Source organism: Poromitra crassiceps (assembly GCF_964638095.1).
Source record: "Poromitra crassiceps genome assembly, chromosome: 21".
Lineage (NCBI taxonomy): Eukaryota > Metazoa > Chordata > Actinopteri > Beryciformes > Melamphaidae > Poromitra > Poromitra crassiceps.
The window spans coordinates 16,427,361-16,447,609 of NC_139638.1; positions in this window are offsets into that span (position 1 = coordinate 16,427,361).

Here is a 20,249-nt window from a genome sequence, read left to right on the forward strand (position 1 = left end):
TCACAAAGTGCTTCACAGGATTAGAATAGAAAAACAACCAAACAATCAATAAATACAGGTAACAGTAAACACACAGGACTACCGGAAACAGGCAATGAAAGAGGCTAGACAAAAGCCTGTCTAAACAGAAGCGTTTTTAGCTGCTGTTTAAAAATGCCCACAGAGGACGCAGCTCTCAGGTCATGAGGAAGAGCATTCCACAACCTAGGAGCTACAGACTCAAAGGCTCGGTCACCTTTGGTTTGGAGCCTGGTGCGGGGAACAACTAATAAGCTCTGGTCAGCAGACCAAAGTGACCTGCTAGGAACGTGAGAGTGGAGCAGATCACGCAGATATGCAGGTGCTTGACCATGCAGGGCTCTATAAGTGAGCAGAAGAACTTTCAACTGGATCCTGAGAGTAACTGGCAGCCAGTGTAAGGAGGCCAAGACCGGAGTAATGTGACAGTATTTACTCGACTTGGTCAGTAACCTGGCCGCGGCATTTTGGATCAGTTGGAGGCGGTCCAGAGAAGATTTAGCAAGGCCCGTAAAAAGAGTTACAATAATCAAGCCTCGACAAAACAAAAGCATGAATGAGCATTTCCAGCTCAGAGAGAGATACAACAGACCGTATTTATCAAGCTTCCTAGAATTACTCCTAAGAACACTGCTAAGAGTACACTTATGAGCAAAAAAATTCCCAGTCAAAAGCTGCACTTAAAAGTCAGTTATTATGCATCTCACTCCCTCTTTCAGCGAGGTGTAGGATTGAATCCTAAGTGTCAATCTCAGAGCTGATTTACGACAGGTGTGTGTGCCGTAAAGGGAAATGTTGATGACGCAATTCCAAGTACACAGGAATGGCCAATCGCTGAATGGAATCCCTTATGCACGAATATCCTAAATAGAGATGATTCAACAGTGAAATGCACAATGGGAGTGTAGCATATATTCACCAATCATTTCAGAAGAAATTATCAACAAAATAATACAAGATAGCCTACATTGAAAATGACTCAAGAATAGGCTAAATGTTTCCTAATCCACCCAATTTACCTAATCCCACAACTGACTCGAAACTGGTGTGCTGTCAATTGACTACCCTATATAGCCAGGTTATATAGGCTGTATGATGAGCAAACATGGAATCCAAAAGAAAGCCGAATTGGAGGGAGGATGACACGCTGTGCTTAGTGGAGTTAGTAGAGCAGAGGAAACAAATAATCAAAGGAAAGTTCAGCCCAACTCTCACCAGTCGAGACAAGAAGAAGGCATGGGAGCATATTGCATTGGAGCTGAATGCATCACAAGTACATTGTGTTCACTCACCAACAGACTGTGAGAAGAAATGGTACAGTGTAGGGATGTTCATTTTGAAAAATTTCCAAAATCGATAATCGGTGAAAATTAACGATCAATTATCGATCATCGATTTTATTAATACTTAGAAAATTTTCAATTTTTTCAATTTTTTTTTTTTTACAAAATGAATGCCTATGGCAGAAAATACGAAAGACAACGTGTTCTCCTCAATGAACTCTTTATTTCAATGTGTCTCCTCTCCAACACTGCTGTCCCCGGCGCATGCCGGTGTGAATTTCCCATGTTTAAAACAGTTTTGTTGGCACAAAGGCCCGTGCCCAGCCAGAAAACTAGAGACTATATGAAGCTCCACCTCACGTTAGTCGGCTGTGCAATGGAGTGGGGCGAGGAGGAACGAATTCCACCCAAACCTAGTCCACAATTTTTTTTTTTTTTTTAATAATTAAAAAATCGATCCAAATGCCACAGGATCGATTCCAATCCTTAACGATCGATTATCGATTTTCGATAATTGATGAACATCCCTAGTACAGTGTCCTATCAACATTGCCCTGCTGGCAACTCCTAACCACTTAGGACACCTCCTGAGGACTCCTAAATAGCTGGGGGAGTAGGAGTGTTTCCTAGTCTTAAGAAGGTTGATAAAAAGCTTTTATTCTTAAGTGTGCGAGTAGGACTAAATTTCACAAATTCTCAGCACTTACGACTAAAATGGCACTCTGAGACGCTTGATAAATACGGGCCGGGCCCTGAGCTTTGCAATATTTCTAAGATGGAAAAAACATGTACGGGACAGAGGCTTGATGTGCTTGTCAAAAAGCATGACCTGATCAAAGATAACACAGAGATTTTTCATGTTGGAGCGTATGTAACGGGTTAATCTGGTTACTTATGAATTTAACCAAAAATCCACCATTTTCTTCGTTTTGTATGTGAATGTCTTGTTGAACCTCTCTGCCTGAGAACGCTATTATTTATTGCTTTTTGTTTATTTTGTATCAGTGTATGGAGCAGCCTATTTGTAATAGAGTGGTTTTGATGCCGCCTTGCGGTGATAAATATAAATGCAGTTGTGATTCTGTAACCCGGATGTGTTCCTGCTAGCCTAACACATGAAACTATATAGCCGGTACTGCTCTGTATGCTGAAAAGTAAAGACGTGTTCTGAGAACGTTCTGTGTGATTATTGAAGACTAACGATATATCACACTATTGTTTTATTGATTTTGTGATAACGCTACAGTAAAGAGCTTGAGACCCAGTACTGCTGCCTCCTGTCTCATGAATGTCGCCACACACGTATATAATAACCAAAACACAACGCAGAGGAAAAACACACCGGTTACACGTACATTAGCTATGGCTATCCTGCATTACATCTCGTTCTACACTGTGGTCAGACCGTCAGACAGACAGCAGTTACGCTTGCTAGTTCCCTGTAAATAACCCTGTTTTATATCACCCTTGATCAATTCTCTGTCTATAGGCTACATACGTGCACTGCCAAGAGTAGCGGCAGCATTATAAACCATAGATATATGACTATATTAAAAACATAAACACACTGGCGTCTTTCATGCAGGCTAGAAAGCGTAACTGCTGTCTGTCTAGTCTGACCACAGACTGTAGAAAGAGATGTAATGCAGGATAGCCAAGCGAATGTGTTTGGATGGAAGTTTGACGCTAGGCCAATCAGAAGCAGAGAGGGGCGGGTTATGCCTTCGCCATCATCCAAAAAAAATATCGCAAAAAAATATCGCATGCAGTTAGCCACCAAGGTCTGGACTCAGGCAAATAAGCTTCCTCCTCGTATGATGCTATCTTCTTTCAAACAGACCAAATATCCCAACAGCCGCAGTCGCTAGCGTATTAATTCACAAACGCTGTCAGGTTTTGGACATGAGACATTTCCATACAGCGACACGGGAACTGTATCATGGAACGGTTTACTGACAAAAGCCTTAGCTCAATTAGCTTCACAGCTAACGAAACCATTCATCTGAGTCCATACGATGAGCTTCTTCCTCTCTCTGTGCTAAACGGAGCCTCGGCTCCACTTTATATATCCGTGATAATATCATCCATACATACCGAGTCTTCTGTTGATCAATTACAGTTGCAAACTATACCAATGAAAGGGGAAAACATCGGTAAGGTAGACGGCACCTCGCTCAAGAATATTTACACACTGGCCGCCATCTTCTTCTCCTTCTTTCTCTTCTTCTTGTTTAGTTTTACGGCGGTTGGCATCCAGCTTATTGGTGCATTACCGCCATCTTCTGGTCCGGAGTGTGGAACAAACTATCGACTTACAATCTTACAAGACAAGACAAGAGCATTCAGTTTCCCAATATTATGAAGTGTACAATTAGCTGGACAGTTGACTAGTCAACCTATATTATGATTTGTTTCACATTAAATTGGTGAAAATTAGCATATATTTTTGAATTGTTTCATGTTAAATCAGTGACACTTAGCCTTCATTTTATTTTAACATCTTTATTTGGATATGGCAACATACTTACTCCAATATGTTTTCTGTTGAATTCACTGACAGAAGCCAAAACAGCTCAAGACCCAAGACAGCCAATTACAGCTTCCTGAAACCTGACATCATCCATAGCAAGGGGGTCAACCCCGCCCTTTCTCTTAGCTTAAGAGTTCTCCCAATTCCTTACTAAATGTCTCGGCAGCTTTGTGAGTAGGTTTTAAAAGGAAACTCCTAGCTAGGAACTTTTAATGCAATTTAGGAGTTGTCCTAGTGGTAAGATCAAATGTTTTGTGAATACGGGCCCAGATATGAAAAGATTTTTGGTTGACTGACTGTGTGGATGGAACACCAGATTATGATGAAAATCAAACACTTTTCAAGGAGCATTATTCAAATTCAAGCATATTCATAACCTTGAAAACATGAGTTAAAATCAAGCATTTTCCAAACTTTCAAGACTTTGTACGAACCCTCTACATAAACATAAGAGCACAACAAAGCACAAAAACATCCACATAGATACATACATAAACACTCAAATCCCCCTCCACCACAGATAGCAATTAACAGAGTCTCCACACATGTTGTTCATGGATCAAATTTCAAAACTTTTCCATGACTTTTCAAGGATTTATAATAGAATTTCCATGTAATGTGAGGCGGTGACTCTGAATCAATACCAGAAATTATTGCCTGGGACAAATAGGACACATCTGCTCTTTATATGGGTTTTCAGTGCTTTAGTGTCACTGCATCATGGAAGCTATTGAACTAAAACAGGAATTTTCCATAAAAATGTTAATATAAAATACAAGCAGCACTAAAATTAACACATATTAGAGCTACTATGTTATGTCAACAGCTACAGAGAATACATTTGCCATTATGTTACATTACGTGGAAGGTTATCCACAGGTTTACTCTAACAATTTCATTACACACAACTAAATTTCATGACTTTTCCTAAACTTTCAAGGATTTTACCCACCTGTGTGGACTAACATGTGTGTCTTCAAGTTTGCTTTATTACCAAAACCTTTCCCAGGGCATTTAGGGCGCTTTCACACCTAAAGGTCCGGACCAAACAAGGTAGGTGTGAAGGTGCCCTAATTGTTTATCTCCTGTGTGGATCATCATGTGTTGCTTCAAGTTTCCTTTATGACCAAAACCTTTACCACAGACTGAGCAATTAAATTGTTAAAGACCTGTGTGGATTATCATGTGTTGCTTCAAGGATCCTTTTGGACCAAAACGTTTACCACAGACTGAGCAATTAAATTGTTTATCACCTGTGTGGACTATCATGTGTGTCTTCAAGTTTGATTTTTGACCAAAACCTTTACCACAGACTGAGCAATTAAATTGTTTATCTCCTGTGTGGACTATCATGTGTCTTCAAGCTTGCTTTAAGACCAAAACCTTTACCACAGACTGAGCAATTAAATGATTTATCTCCTGTGTGGACTTAAGCTTCTGGCATACTCTTCGCGCACGCGCTGGAGGCGGGGCTCCGAGGAGGGCGCACGCACTCTGCGCAGGCCAAAACAGAACATACTCAGTGCTCAGCTCGCTCCTCCAGGCAGTCTGAATGAAATTGAATGTAACGTTCCCAATTCTATGTATTCAATTCTAAAAAACGACCCTCAACATTTGGGAAGGCTAAGCCACACAACTAGTTCGTTATAATCTAACTTCATGCTTCAAAAGGCGACTTTACGACGGTGAGGACTCAATCACAGCAGATATCCGCTGATAGCCTACCACGGAGCTCTCACAGGCACAGGCAGCAAAACCGACGCGCTGATAGAAAAATCTCCATGGACGCGCCGCGCTGCGCTCAGGCCTCGCCCCCCGACACGCCCCGTGCGATGATGTCATAATCGCCGCGCGCCCTATGCGCTTGGCTGGGCGCGAAGAGTATGCCAGAAGCTTAACATGTGTCTCTTCAAGTCTGATTTACGACCAAAACCTTTACCACAGACTGAGCAATTAAACTCTTTATGTTCTGTGTGGATTATCATGTGTTTCTTCAAGTATCCTTTTTGACCCAATCTTTTACCACAGACTGAGCAATTGAATTGTTTATCTCCTGTGTGGATTATCATGTGTTTCTTCAAGTATCCTTTATGACCAAAACCTTTACCACAGACTGAGCAATTAAATTGTTTTTCCCCCGTGTGAACTATCATGTGTCCCTTCAAGGTTGCTTTTTGACCAAAACCTTTACCACAGACTGAGCATTTAAATTGTTTAACTCCTGTGTGGACTATCATGTGTGTCTTCAAGTAGTCTTTACGAGCAAAACCTTTACCACAGACTGAGCAATTCAATGGTTTATCTCCTGTGTGGACTATCATGTGTGTCGTCAAGGTTGATTTTTGACCAAAACCTTTACCACAGACTGAGCATTTAAATTGTTTATCTCCTGTGTGAACTATCATGTGTCTCTTCAAGTGTGCTTCATAACCAAAACCTTTACCACAGACTGAGCAATTAAATTGTTTATCTCCTGTGTGGACTATCACGTGTGTCTTCAAGTGTGCTTCATTACCAAATCTTTTACCACAAACTGAGCAGCTTAAGTGTTTCTTCCCAAAAACCTCACTGTTTTTCTGTGAGTATAAAGTTGACTGAGGTTTACTAGTTTGCATCCTTTCATCATCACTGTCTTCAGTCTCAGAAGAGTCTGAAGTCTTGTCATCACTAGTTGGTTGTGAATTACTAGCTGGATATAAGTGTATACGATATAAGTTCCTAGCTGGTTCTGATACTCCACAGTCCTCTCCATCAGCTTCTGTTTTCATCTGTTCAGTTGAGCAGCTGGCTAGAGGCTCTGCCTCTCTGTTCTCCTCAGTTTGGCTTTGATGAAGCTGTGAGGACTGAGGTTTCTCTTCCTCATCTTCACTCTTCAAAGTGACAACAATTAATGGGAACTTGATATCAGCCTCCTCCAGCCCTTGAAGCTGCTCTCCTTCCTGACTGACCCAGATTTCCTCCTGTTCCTCTTTAATATGTGGGGGCTCTGGATCCTCCTGAAGCTGCTCTCTCTCCTGACTGATCCAGAGTTCCTCCTGTTCCTCTTTAATGTGTGGGGGCTCTGGATCCTCCTGGTCCAGACTGGGGCTCCACTCCTGCAGCTCAGGGGGAACTTCTTCTTTAATTACTAACAGCTGCTGGAAGTCTGGAGGTACTGTTACTCTGTGTAACCGCACTACAGGATGTAAAACCGTGTCCAACAGCTTTCGTTGTTGTTGCTTGATCGTTTTTGAACTTGAAGATTCTAGCCTGATATCAGACTGCATTGTTAAGTCGTTACACTCCATTTCCTTCTTCAGAAGCAGTCAACTCAATGGATTGGGGAGATCTGAAGGTAAAGTAAGTACATTTTATTTGTATAGCACTTCTCACAGAGAAAACTCACAAAGTGCTTCACAGGATTAGAATACAAAAACAACCAAACAATCAATAAATACAGGTAACAGTAAACACACAGGACTACCGGAAACAGGCAATGAAAGAGGCTAGACAAAAGCCTGTCTAAACAGAAGCGTTTTTAGCTGCCGGTTAAAAATGCCCACAGAGGATGCAGCTCTCAGGTCATGAGGAAGAGCGTTCCACAACCTAGGAGCTACAGACTCAAAGGCTCGGTCACCTTTGGTTTGGAGCCTGGTGCGGGGAACAACTAATAAGCTCTGGTCAGCAGACCTCAGTGACCTGCTAGGAACGTGAGAGTGGAGCAGATCACGCAGATATGCAGGTGCTTGACCATGCAGGGCTCTATAAGTGAGCAGAAGAACTTTCAACTGGATCCTGAGAGTAACTGGCAGCCAGTGTAAGGAGGCCATGACCGGAGTAATGTGACAGTATTTACTCGACTTGGTCAGTAACCTGGCCGCGGCATTTTGGATCAGTTGGAGGTGGTCCAGAGAAGATTTAGCAAGGCCCGTAAAAAGAGTTACAATAATCAAGCCTCGACGAAACAAAAGCATGAATGAGCATTTCCAGCTCAGAGAGAGATACAACAGACCTGAGCTTTGCAATATTTCTAAGATGGAAAAAACATGTACGGGCCAGAGACTTGATGTGCTTGTCAAAAAGCATGACCTGATCAAAGAGAACACCAAGATTTTTCATGTTGGAGCGTATGTAACGGGTTAATCTGGTTACTTATGAATTTAACCAAAAATCCACCATTTTCTTCGTTTTGTATGTGAATGTCTTGTTTTGAGTGCTCTGTTGTTGTTGTGTGTGAACGCACCCGCGTTGGTGACGTCGCTTTGTGCACATGCGCACAGCTCCAGAAGACAGTCGGATGGGAAATGGCAACGAGACGAGCTGTGTCGTGAACCTCTCTGCCTGAGAACGCTATTATTTACTGCTTTTTGTTTATTTTGTATCAGTGTACGGAACAGCCTATTTGTAATAGAGTGGTTTTGATGCCGCCTTGCGGTGATAAATATAAATGCATTTGTGATTCTGTAACCCGGATGTGTTCCTGCTAGCCTAACACATGAAACTGTATAGCCGGTCCTGCTCTGTATGCTGAAAAGTAAAGACGTGTTCTGAGAACGTTCTGTGTGATTATTGAAACCTAACGATATATCACAAATGGCGACGAGGATTTAAAAAGAATTCCCAGCGTGACAAAGGCCGCCGGCAAGAAAAGACAGTTCACTGGTCGTAAGAAGACAAAACACAGCGTTTTGTGAAGGAACCAGGGACGTGTCAAGCTAACAGTTAGCATCGGATGAGCTAACATGGCGTGGCAAGTGGGTCGCGTGGATGAATATATGGAGTCAAAGGAGGATTTTGATTCGTATTTGGAGCGTCTTGAGCAGTGGATGTTGGCGAATGAAGTCGACGATGATAAGAAATTATGTGTTTTTCTTTCTGTGATTGGGGCGGACACTTACAAGCTGCTGAAGAACTTGGTGTCTCCGCATATGCCAAGTACGTTGCAGTATGATGTGCTGACGAGAGCGTTGAGTGCACATTACAAGCCCGCACCGATAGTGATAGCTGAACGCTTCCGTTTTCAGAAACGTAACCAGAAAGGAGAGACTGTTTCTGATTATGTGGTGGCTTTGAGGCAGCTGTCAGCTACGTGCACCTTTGGACAGTACTTGGATGAAGCCCTGAGGGATGGCTTTGTGAGTGGGCTGCGTTCGGATGCCGCGCAGCGCAGGCTGCTGTCGGAGAAGGATCTGACTTTTCCGAGGGCACGTGAGATCGCCGTGTCAATGGAGCTTGCGTCCAGAAATACAATGGAGTTTTCAGGACACAGCGGATCTCAACAGGTAAATGCCCTGTCAAGTTCTCAAGCTTTTTCTGACAAGGGGAGGAAAGGGCAAATCAGATGGGAAAATAATAACAAAGCGAGAAGCCCGAGGGGTTTTAAAAGAGACACTGGGGGGCAGCAACCATGTTATAGATGTAACGGAAGACACGCAGCACGGGACTGTCGTTTTAAAAATGAAAATTGTCACGTTTGCTCCAAAATTGGGCACATTGCTCGTGCTTTGCAGAAAAAGTAAAGTCACATCTCAAACACAGTATGTGGAGAAAGAGGGAAATGAGCCCAGAAGAGATGATGACGAGGATGAAGCTGAGCTTTTTGGAGTATATACAGCAGGGGTGGCCAAACTACGGCCCGCGGGCCAACTGCGGCGCGCTGCCCGTTTTTAAGTGGCCCACCATGAATTTAGATTTTTTTTTTTTTTGGTGCTAAAAACGTTTTTCCATTTTTCTGTTTCAAAGTTTAAAACGGAAAACGAAAACGAAAACGGGGGAAAAAACGGGAAAACAAAAACATTAAGAAAAAGAAACTGAAAAACAAAAACAAAAAAACGGATTGCCCCCATTTCGTTTTTTCAATTTAAAACCATTGAAAATGGGTTATACTTGGGCACCCTGACATGGTCTATTTATAAAAAATAAAAATAAAAACTGAATTAATGTTTAATACTAATGTTATGTTAAATTATCTCTGTATTTAACCTGTCGGCACAGGAAAAGAAAATTTGATAACATACAGAAATACCCATTGTAATAGGTGAGCGCATCAATAAACTATGTGTCATATTATTTAGGTAGAAATTAAATTTTTGATGGCACAAGGGTTTTCTGGTCCAATTTTTTTGCCGCGAAAACTTAATATTATTTGGCCCGCGACTCCTTATATTTTTCTGTTTGTGGCCCACAACCAAAAAAGTTTGCCCACCCCTGATTTACAGTGTTACTCTACCTCCAACTGTGATAAAGGGTATACAGTTGATGTGACACTGGGAGACAAAAGCACAACAATGCTACTGGATACAGGGTCAGCAGTGTCAGTGGTATCTGATGACTATTACCAGTCAAACCTCACCCATTTCCCTTTGAAATCAGCTTCCAAGCTAAAGCTGAAATCATATTCAGGCCAAAGGATTCCCGTTGGAGGGTACGTAATGATTCCAGTGCAGTATGAGGCACAGCAAATCACCTTGCCATTGGTCATTGTTGAGGGAGACAGACCTGCTCTGTTTGGCCCAAACTGGCTGAAGAAGCTACAGTTAAAGTGGAAACAGATTTTCACAGTACACAGAGTGCTGACACAGGCACAGTGGGACCCAGGAGTCAAACAGGTGCTACAGCGCCACCAGGCAGTGTTCTCGGAGGAACAGTGGAATCATCACAAAAAAAGATACCACACCAATCTTCTGCAAAGCTCGACCAGTTCCTTATGCACTCAAGGAAGCTGTAGAGAAGGAGCTGGATAGGCTGGAGAAGGCAAAAGTGATCTCAAAGATTGAGAAAAGCGAATGGGCATCTCCTATTCACCTTATGTAGCCACGCCCATTTGACCTGGTTGTGTGGCCGTATCAAAACTTCCGGCTGAAAATAATAATAAAATAAAATAAAAAATGGCTGCACTGCTCCAATATCATCTAACTCTGAATTAACTAATAATTTAGCCAATTGTATGTAACATACCAAATAAAAGCAAACGGCAATGTCTAAGAATGCAACGCCATGTAACTGGCTCGTTAAGTCTCGCATTCTAGGGAATTACGTTAACGTCTGCGGGTCTTATTGATGTAAGTGGCTTGCGCTGCCTCGGAGGAGAGACAACTATCTGAAGCTTTCTTTGTTGGAGTCCAGGTATGTTTTACAAGAAAGTGCTCGTCATTGTCGACGATAACGTTATCTGACCTGGCTAACAGTGGATACTCGCTTGCTTGCTGTGTACCGGCTCAAAGTAGTAGGCTACATTCTTTATTTTACCCCTGCACTGTCCGCTACAAAAACAACTCTTTTATTTTGCGCCGTGACCGCCGGAAGTGTTAAAAGTACCCGGAAGAATTTGGCCCACTGTAAGGTCTGAACATGAGGTGAATAGTGACTGTGCCAAAAGCCGACAAAACACTCAGGATATGCGGTGACTACAAAGTCAGTGTAAATCAGTGTGTCGAAGAGGAGACATACCCATTGCCAAATGCTGAAGATCTGTTTGCTACGTTAGCAGGAGGAACATCGTTCAGCAAACTTGACCTCTCTCATGCCTACCAGCAGCTGCAGCTGGATGAAAACTCAAAGAAGTATTTGACTATAAACACTCACAAGGGACTGTACCAGTATCAGAGACTCAGCTATGGGGTTTCGAGTGCTCCTGCAATTTTCCAGTCTGTTATGGATCAGATTCTTCAAGGGCTGGACCGTGTGACATGTTTCCTGGATGATATCCTCCTCATCACTGCATCCTCTGAGGAGGAGCACTTCAAAAGTCTGGAGGAGGTGCTCACACGCCTTGAGAAACATGGCGTCAGAGTGAAGCTATCAAAATGCAAGTTTCTCCAGGGCAGTGCAGTGCAGTATTTGGGACACTGCATCGACAAGGAGGGCCTCCACCCTACTGATGAAAAAGTGGAAGCCATAACAAAAGCCCCAGAGCCAACAAACGTCACGGAACTGAAGTCGTTTTTAGGCCTTCTAAGCTACTACAGTCGTTTCATGGAAAACCCATCCACCCTTCTCCAACCTCTGCACCACCTGCTGAGAAATTACACAACATGGGGTTTGGACAACTGAATGTCAAAAGGCATTTGAAGATGCAAAGCAGCTACTGCTACAGAATAAGGTGTTGACACACTATGACACACGCCTGCCATTGAAGATTGCGTGTGACGCATCATCACCCTATGGGGTGGGTGCGGTCATTTCTCATGTCATGGAGAATGGAGAGGAACACCCAGTGGCTTTTGCGTCTAGGACACTAACAGATGCTGAGAGGAAGTATGCCCAAATTGAAAAAGAGGCACTTGCCATCATCTTCGGAGTCAAGAAATTCCACAAGTATCTGTACGGGAGAAAGTTCACACTCCTCACAGATCACAAGCCACTGCTAGCCATACTGGGACCAAAATCAGCAATTCCAACTCTAGCAGCACAAAGAATGCAACGCTGGGCCCTCATTCTCATGGCTTACACTTATGAGATTGAATACAAGAAGGGTGCTGATCATGCAAACGCTGATGCTTTGTCACGCCTTCCCCGAGTCTCGGCGGACAACACAGCAGAAGAGGGGAGTATTTTTTACTTCTCACATGTGGAGGATCTACCAGTGTGTGTGTGTGTGTGTGTGTGTGTGTGTGTGTGTGTGTGTGTGTGTGCGTGTGTGTGTGCTAAAGACATTGAGAAAGCTACTTTGAAAGATCCATTACTCAGCAAGGTTTGGAGCTACACTATGAATGGATGGCCTGGCTATGTGCAGAACGAAGCGCTGAAGCCATACTTTATACGCAGACATGAGTTGTCAGCAGAACAAGGCTGCCTTCTCTGGGGACAGCGAGTCATCATACCCACAGCTTATCGACAGAGATTGCTGGAAGATCTTCATCATGAGCATCCAGGGATCTGTCGTATGAAGGCGCTCGCCCGCAGCTACCTCTGGTGGCCAGGCTGTGATGGTGCAATACAAGAGCTGGTGCAAGGTTGCCCTGTCTGCCAAGCTGTACAGAAAATGCCAGGTGTGGCACCGCTACACCCTTGGAAATGGCCTGAAAGAGTGTGGCAAAGAATACATATTGATTTTGCTGAAAAGGATAAGCAATACTTTCTAGTGCTGATCGATAGCCATTCAAAATGGTTAGAAGTGTTCCCCATGTCCTCTATCACCTCTCACAACACCATTGAAGTGCTGCGGGGCCTGTTTGGATCATATGGATTACCAGAGGAGCTGGTATCAGATAATGGTACTCTGGTGTCTAAGGAGTTCACTCAGTTCCTGGAGAGGAATGGAATCAAACACACTGCTGTACCTACATACCACCCCGCGTCAAATGGGGCAGCAGAGAGATCAGTGCAAATCTTAAAACGAGCTCTGATGAAAAATGTGCTGGAAGCGGATGGTAAGACTCCTTTACCACTCACTCACCGGCTGGCCAATTTCCTTCTGATGTATCGCAGTACACCCCACACTGTGACTGGTCGGACGCCAGCTGAGTTGTTCTTGAAACGCCAGATCCGAACCCGTTTCAGTTTGCTAAAGCCTGACCTTGCCAGTCGGGTTGAAGAGAAACAAGCCGCACAGAAACACCATCATGACCATGGAGTCTCCCCCGTTCGTTCTTTCCTGGAAGGAGAGACAGGCCGCATCCGAAATTTCGGGGGGAGGGGAGTGGAGAAATGGATTCAGGCAACTGTTCTTCAGAGACTGGGAAATGTCACTTACATGGTTCAAGATGGACTGAGACAGCGCACAGTGCATGTCGACCACATGTTGCCATGGCGAGAGACTGTTGGGAGACCCCCAGCTAAGCTGTTTCCACCCGTGGCCGAGAATGTGCCATCAGTACCCATGGACTGTGCTGTTCCACAGGTTTCACCCAGTACACCAGTGAGCCTGACATCACCCCCTGTTCTCACTGAACCACCTGAACTGTCTGTCGAGAGGCCGCAAACGCCTAAAACACCCACAGCCAGTGAAAGCACTCCGGTAAAACGCCGGTACCCAGAAAGGCACCGGGTGCACCCACAGAGACTGAATCTATAAAAGAAAAATACTAAGTATCAAGTCAGTAGCTATATGAACATCTGCACTGTTAAGTATCTGTGGTAAAAAGAAAAAAAAAGAAAAAAAAAGAATGTTCAAATTATTCAAAGAAATTCATTTCAGAGGCAGAGAAAAAAAAATGTGTTTATTTTGTTGAGACCAAACTACACTTATTTTATTTAGGCTATTGGTTATGAAAATAAATGGCTATAAATCTAAAAGGGGAGGAATGTAATAGAGTGGTTTTGATGCCGCCTTGCGGTGATAAATATAAATGCAGTTGTGATTCTGTAACCCGGATGTGTTCCTGCTAGCCTAACACATGAAACTATATAGCCGGTACTGCTCTGTATGCTGAAAAGTAAAGACGTGTTCTGAGAACGTTCTGTGTGATTATTGAAGACTAACGATATATCACACTATTGTTTTATTGATTTTGTGATAACGCTACAGTAAAGAGCTTGAGACCCAGTACTGCTGCCTCCTGTCTCATGAATGTCGCCACACACGTATGTAATAACCAGAACACAACGCGTACATTAGCTATGGCTATCCTGCATTACATCTCGTTCTACACTGTGGTCAGACCGTCAGACAGACAGCAGTTACGCTTGCTAGTTCCCTGTAAATAACCCCGTTTTATATCACCCTTGATCAATTCTCTGTCTATAGGCTACATACGTGCACTGCCAAGAGTAGCGGCAGCATTATACACCATAGATATATGACTATATTAAAAACATAAACACACTGGCGTCTTTCATGCAGGCTAGCAAGCGTAACTGCTGTCTGTCTAGTCTGACCACAGACTGTAGAAAGAGATGTAATGCAGGATAGCCAAGCGAATGTGTTTGGATGGAAGTTTGACGCTAGGCCAATCAGAAGCAGAGAGGGGCGGGTTATGCCTTCGCCATCATCCAAAAAAAATATCGCAAAAAAATATCGCATGCAGTTAGCCACCAAGGCAGGACTCAGGCAAATAAGCTTCCTCCTCGTATGATGCTATCTTCTTTCAAACAGCCCAAATATCTCAACAGCCGCAGTCGCTAGCGTATTAATTCACAAACGCTGTCAGGTTTTGGACATGAGACATTTCCATACAGTGACACGGGAACTGTATCATGGAACGGTTTACTGACAAACGCCTTAGCTCAATTAGCTTCACAGCTAACGAAACCATGCATCTGAGTCCATACGATGAGCTTCTTCCTCTCTCAGTGCTAAACGGAGCCTCGGCTCCAGTTTATATATCCGTGATAATATCATCCATACATACCGAGTCTTCTGTTGATCAATTACAGTTGCAAACTATACCAATGAAAGGGGAAAACATCGGTAAGGTAGACGGTACATCGCTCAAGAATATTTACACACTGGCCGCCATCTTCTTCTCCTTCTTTCTCTTCTTCTTGTTTAGTTTTACGGCGGTTGGCATCCAGCTTATTGGTGCATTACCGCCATCTTCTGGCCCGGAGTGTGGAACAAACTATCGACTTATACAATCTTACAAGACAGGACAAGAGCATTCAGTTTCCCAATTTTATGAAGTGTACAATTAGCTGGACAGTTGACTAGTCAACCTATATTATGATTCGTTTCACATTAAATTGGTAAAAAATTAGCATATTTTTTTGAATTGTTTCATGTTAAATCAGTGACACTTAGCCTTCATTTTATTTTAACATCTTTATTTGGATATGGCAACATACTTACTCCAATATGTTTTCTGTTGAATTCACTGACAGAAGCCAAAACAGCTCAAGACCCAAGGCAGCCAATCACAGCTTCCTGAAACCTGACATCATCCATAGCAAGGGGGTCAACCCCGCCCTTTCTCTTAGCTTAAAGCATACATGGGCAACATACGGCCCGCGGGCCGTATGCGGCCCGCGGGCGCCCCCTGTGTGGCCCGCGATGGAATTGCAAAAAAAAAAAAAAATTTTTTTTTTTTTTTTTTTTTTTACAGTGCACCTGAACGCAACATGCAAGATACCCGCTGAATAAGTGTCCAAATGTTCATGTCATTCTGGCCAATACTCTTCTGTTATAGCATTTCAGTCTGGAATATGGAATATCTTTCAATAATATTTATGACTAAAAGGCTAAAAGTAATCTCATGTGTAAGAAATGACTGTTCTACATTGAAGTAGAAATTTAAATAATTAAATTGTTGGTTTTGGATTTATTTAGCTTCAAGAGTGGATTTTTGTTCTTGTGTGACCCTCAACACAGGCTTTGAGAATCCCGGGCCACTTACTGATACTTAAGCTTAAAATAACCCACTCATATTCTGGTTTATTTCAAGAAAAACATTTCGGCTAGTGGAAATTCGAATTGGCTGGTAACTTTAAAATCTAGCAGCCATATTGGCAGGTGGTCAAAAAAGTTAATTTCAAGCACTGAAGAGGGAGAGCGGGTGGTGACATAGGAGTGAGTGAGAAAAGGATCAAATATTGGTGGTTAAGACTGAATAATGACATCACAACTGTTAATTTAAAATGAGTTATTCCTCTAAACCTGGCTTCAAATGCCCAAAATGTTCAGCCCTCAGCAAAAACTGGTAGCGAGGACATTTTTTTGTGGCCCTCTCTATCATCAAAGTTGCCCATCCATGGGTTACGGCGTGACAATATTTGTTCGGCCCCCGGCAACAATCTGGGTTTCTCATGTGGCCCCCCATGAAAAACAGTTGCCCACCCCTGGCTTAAAGGAACACTCTGCCCATTTTCAACCAGCTTTGTATCATTAGAACATCAGTAGTATATCAGAAAACTGTAAACTGTTTTGAAGTCTGTCATTTAATTTGACAGTTATTGAGTGTTAAAGTGTGGACCAGTGACATCACTGGTCCACACTAACTCAAATTAATAACTCATTAACTCAAATCAACTCTCAATAACTGTCAAACTAGATGAATGATGAATAGTTTGACAGTTATTGAGAGTTGATTTGAGTTAATGAGTTATTAATTTGAGTTAGTGTGGACCAGTGATGTCACTGGTCCACACTTTAACACTCAATAACTGTCACATTAAATGACAGACTTCAAAACAGTTTACAGTTTTCTGATATACTACTGATGTTCTAATGATACAAAGCTGGTTGAAAATAGGCGGAGTGTTCCTTTAAGAGTTCTCCCAATTCCTTAGTGTCTCCGCAGCTTTGTGAGTAGGTTTTAAAAGGAAACTCCTAGCTAGGAACTTTTAATGCAATTTAGGAGTCGTCCTAGTGGTAAGATCAAATGTTTTGTGAATACGGGCCCAGATATGAAAATATTTTTGTTTGACTGTGTCGATGGAACACCAGATTATTATGAAAATGAAACACTTTTCAAGGAGCATTATTCAAATTCAAGCATATTCATGAACTTGAAAACATGAGTTAAAATCAAGCATTTTCCAAACTTTCAAGACTTTGTACGAACCCTGTACATAAACAGAAGAACACAACAAAGCACAGCATCCACATAGATACATACATAAACACTCAAATCCCCCCTCCACCACAGATAGCAATTAACAGAGTTCCCACACATGTTGTTCATGGATCAAATTTCAAAACTTTTCCATGTCTTTTCAAGGATTTATAATAGAATTTCCATGTAATGTGAGGCGGTGACTCTGAATCAATACCAGAAATTATTACCTAGGACAAATAGGACACATCTGCTCTTTATATGGGTTTTCAGTGCTTTAGTGTCACTGCATCATGGAAGCTATCGAACTAAAACAGGAATTTCCATAAAAATGTTAATATAAAATACAAGCAGCACTAAAATCAACACATATTAGAGCTACTATGTTATGTCAACAGCTACCGAGAATACATTTGCCATTATGTTACATTACGTGGAAGGTTATCCACAGGTTTATTGTAACAATTTCATTACACACAACTACATTTCATGACTTTTCCTAAACTTTCAAGGATTTTACCCACCTGTGTGGACTAACATGTGTGTCTTCAAGTTTGCTTTATTACCAAAACCTTTCCCACCAAGCATTTAGGGCGCTTTCACACCTAAAAGTCCGGACCAAACAAGGTAGGTGTGAAGGCACCCTAATTGTTTATCTCCTGTGTGGACTATTCAAGTCTCCTTTACGACCAAAACCTTTACCACAGAGCAATTAAATTGTTTATCTCTTGTGTGGATTATCATGTGTTTCTTCAAGCTTCCTTTTTCACCAAAACCTTTACCACAGACTGAGCAATTAAATTGTTTATCTCCTGTGTGGACTATCATGTGTTTCTTCAAGTCTCCTTTCTGACCAAAACCTTTACCACAGACTGAGCAATCAAATTGTTTATCTCCTGTGTGGACTATCATGTGTGTCTTCAAGTGTGATTTTTGACCAAAACCTTTACCACAGACTGAGCAATTAAATTGTTTATCTCCTGTGTGGACTATCATGTGTTGCTTCAAGTTTCCTTTATGACCAAAACCTTTACCACAGACTGAGCAATTAAATTGTTTATCTCCTGTGTGGATTATCATGTGTTTCTTCAAGTTTCCTTCATGACCAAAACATTTACCACAGACTGAGCAATTAAATTGTTTATCTCCTGTGTGGATTATCATGTGTTTGTTCAAGTTTCCTTTATGACCAAAACCTTTACCACAGACTGAGCAATTAAATTGATAATCGCCTGTGTGGACTATCATGTGTGTCTTCACATGTGATTTACAACCAAAACCTTTACCACAGACTGAGCAATTAAATTGACAATCGCCTGTGTGGACTATCATGTGTGTCTTCACATCTGATTTACGACCAAAACCTTTACCACAGACTGAGCAATTAAATTGTTTATCTCCTGTGTGGACTATCATGTGTGTCTTCATAGCTGATTTATGACCAAAACATTTACCACAGACTGAGCAATTAAATTGTTTATCTCCTGTGTGGACTATCATGTGTTGCTTCAAGTCTCCTTTACGACCAAAACCTTTACCACAGACTGAGCAATTCAATTGTTTATCTCCTGTGTGGATTATCATGTGTTGCTTCAAGTTTCCTTTTTGACCAAAACCTTTACCACAGACTGAGCAATTCAATTGTTTATCTCCTGTGTGGATTATCATGTGTCTCTTCAAGTATGATTCATAACCAAAACGTTTACCACAGACTGAGCAATTCAATTGTTTATCTCCTGTGTGGACTGTCATGTGTGTCTTCAAGTGTGCTTCATTACCAAATCTTTTACCACAAACTGAGCAGCTGAAGTCATTCTTCCCAAGAACTTCACTGTTTTTCTGTGAGTATAAAGTTGACTGAGGTTTACTAGTTTGCATCCTTTCATCATCACTGTCTTCAGTCTCAGAAGAGTCTGAAGTCTTGTCATCACTAGTTGGTTGTGGATTACTAGCTGGATATAAGTGTATACGATATAAGTTCCTGGCTGGTTCTGATACTCCACAGTTCTCTCCATCAGCTTCTGTTTTCATCTGTTCAGTTGAGCAGCTGGCTAGAGGCTCTGCCTCTCTGTTCTCCTCAGTTTGGCTTTGACGAAGCTGTGAGGACTGAGGTTTCTCTTCCTCATCTTCACTCTTCAAAGTGACAACAATGAATGGGAACTTGATATCAGCCTCCTCCAGCCCTTGAAGCTGCTCTCCTTCCTGACTGACCCAGAGTTCCTCCTGTTCCTCTTTAATATGTGGGGGCTCTTGGTCCTCCTGAAGCTGCTCTCCCTCCTGACTGATCCAGAGTTCCTCCTGTTCCTCTTTAATGTCTGGGGGCTCTGGGTCCTCCTGAAGCTGCTCTCCCTCCCTCCTGATCCAGAGTTCCTCCTGTTCCTCTTTAATGTCTGGGGGCTCTGGATCCTCCTGAAGCTGCTCTCCCTCCTGACTGATCCAGAGTTCCTCCTGTTCCTCTTTAATGTGTGTGGGCTCTGGGTCCTCCTGGTGCAGACTGGGGCTCCACTCCTGCAGCTCAGGGGGAACTTCTTCTTTTATTACTAACAGCTGCTGGAAGTCTGGAGGTACAGTTACTCTGTGTAACCACACTACAGGATTTAAAACAGTGTCCAACAGCTTTCGTTGTTGTTGCTCGATCGTTTTTGAACTTAAAGATTCTAGCCTGATATCAGACTGCATTGTTAAGTCGTTACACTCCATTTCCTTCTTCAGAAGCAGTCAACTCAGTGGATTGGGGAGATCTGAAGGTAAAGTAAGTACATGTTATTTGTATAGCACTTCTCACAGAGAAAACTCACAAAGTGCTTCACAGGATTAGAATAGAAAAACAACCAAACAATCAATAAATACAGGTAACAGTAAACACACAGGACTACCGGAAACAGGCAATGAAAGAGGCTAGACAAAAGCCTGTCTAAACAGAAGCATTTTTAGCTGCCGTTTAAAAATGCCCACAGAGGACGCAGCTCTCAGGTCATGAGGAAGAGCGTTCCACAACCTAGGAGCTAC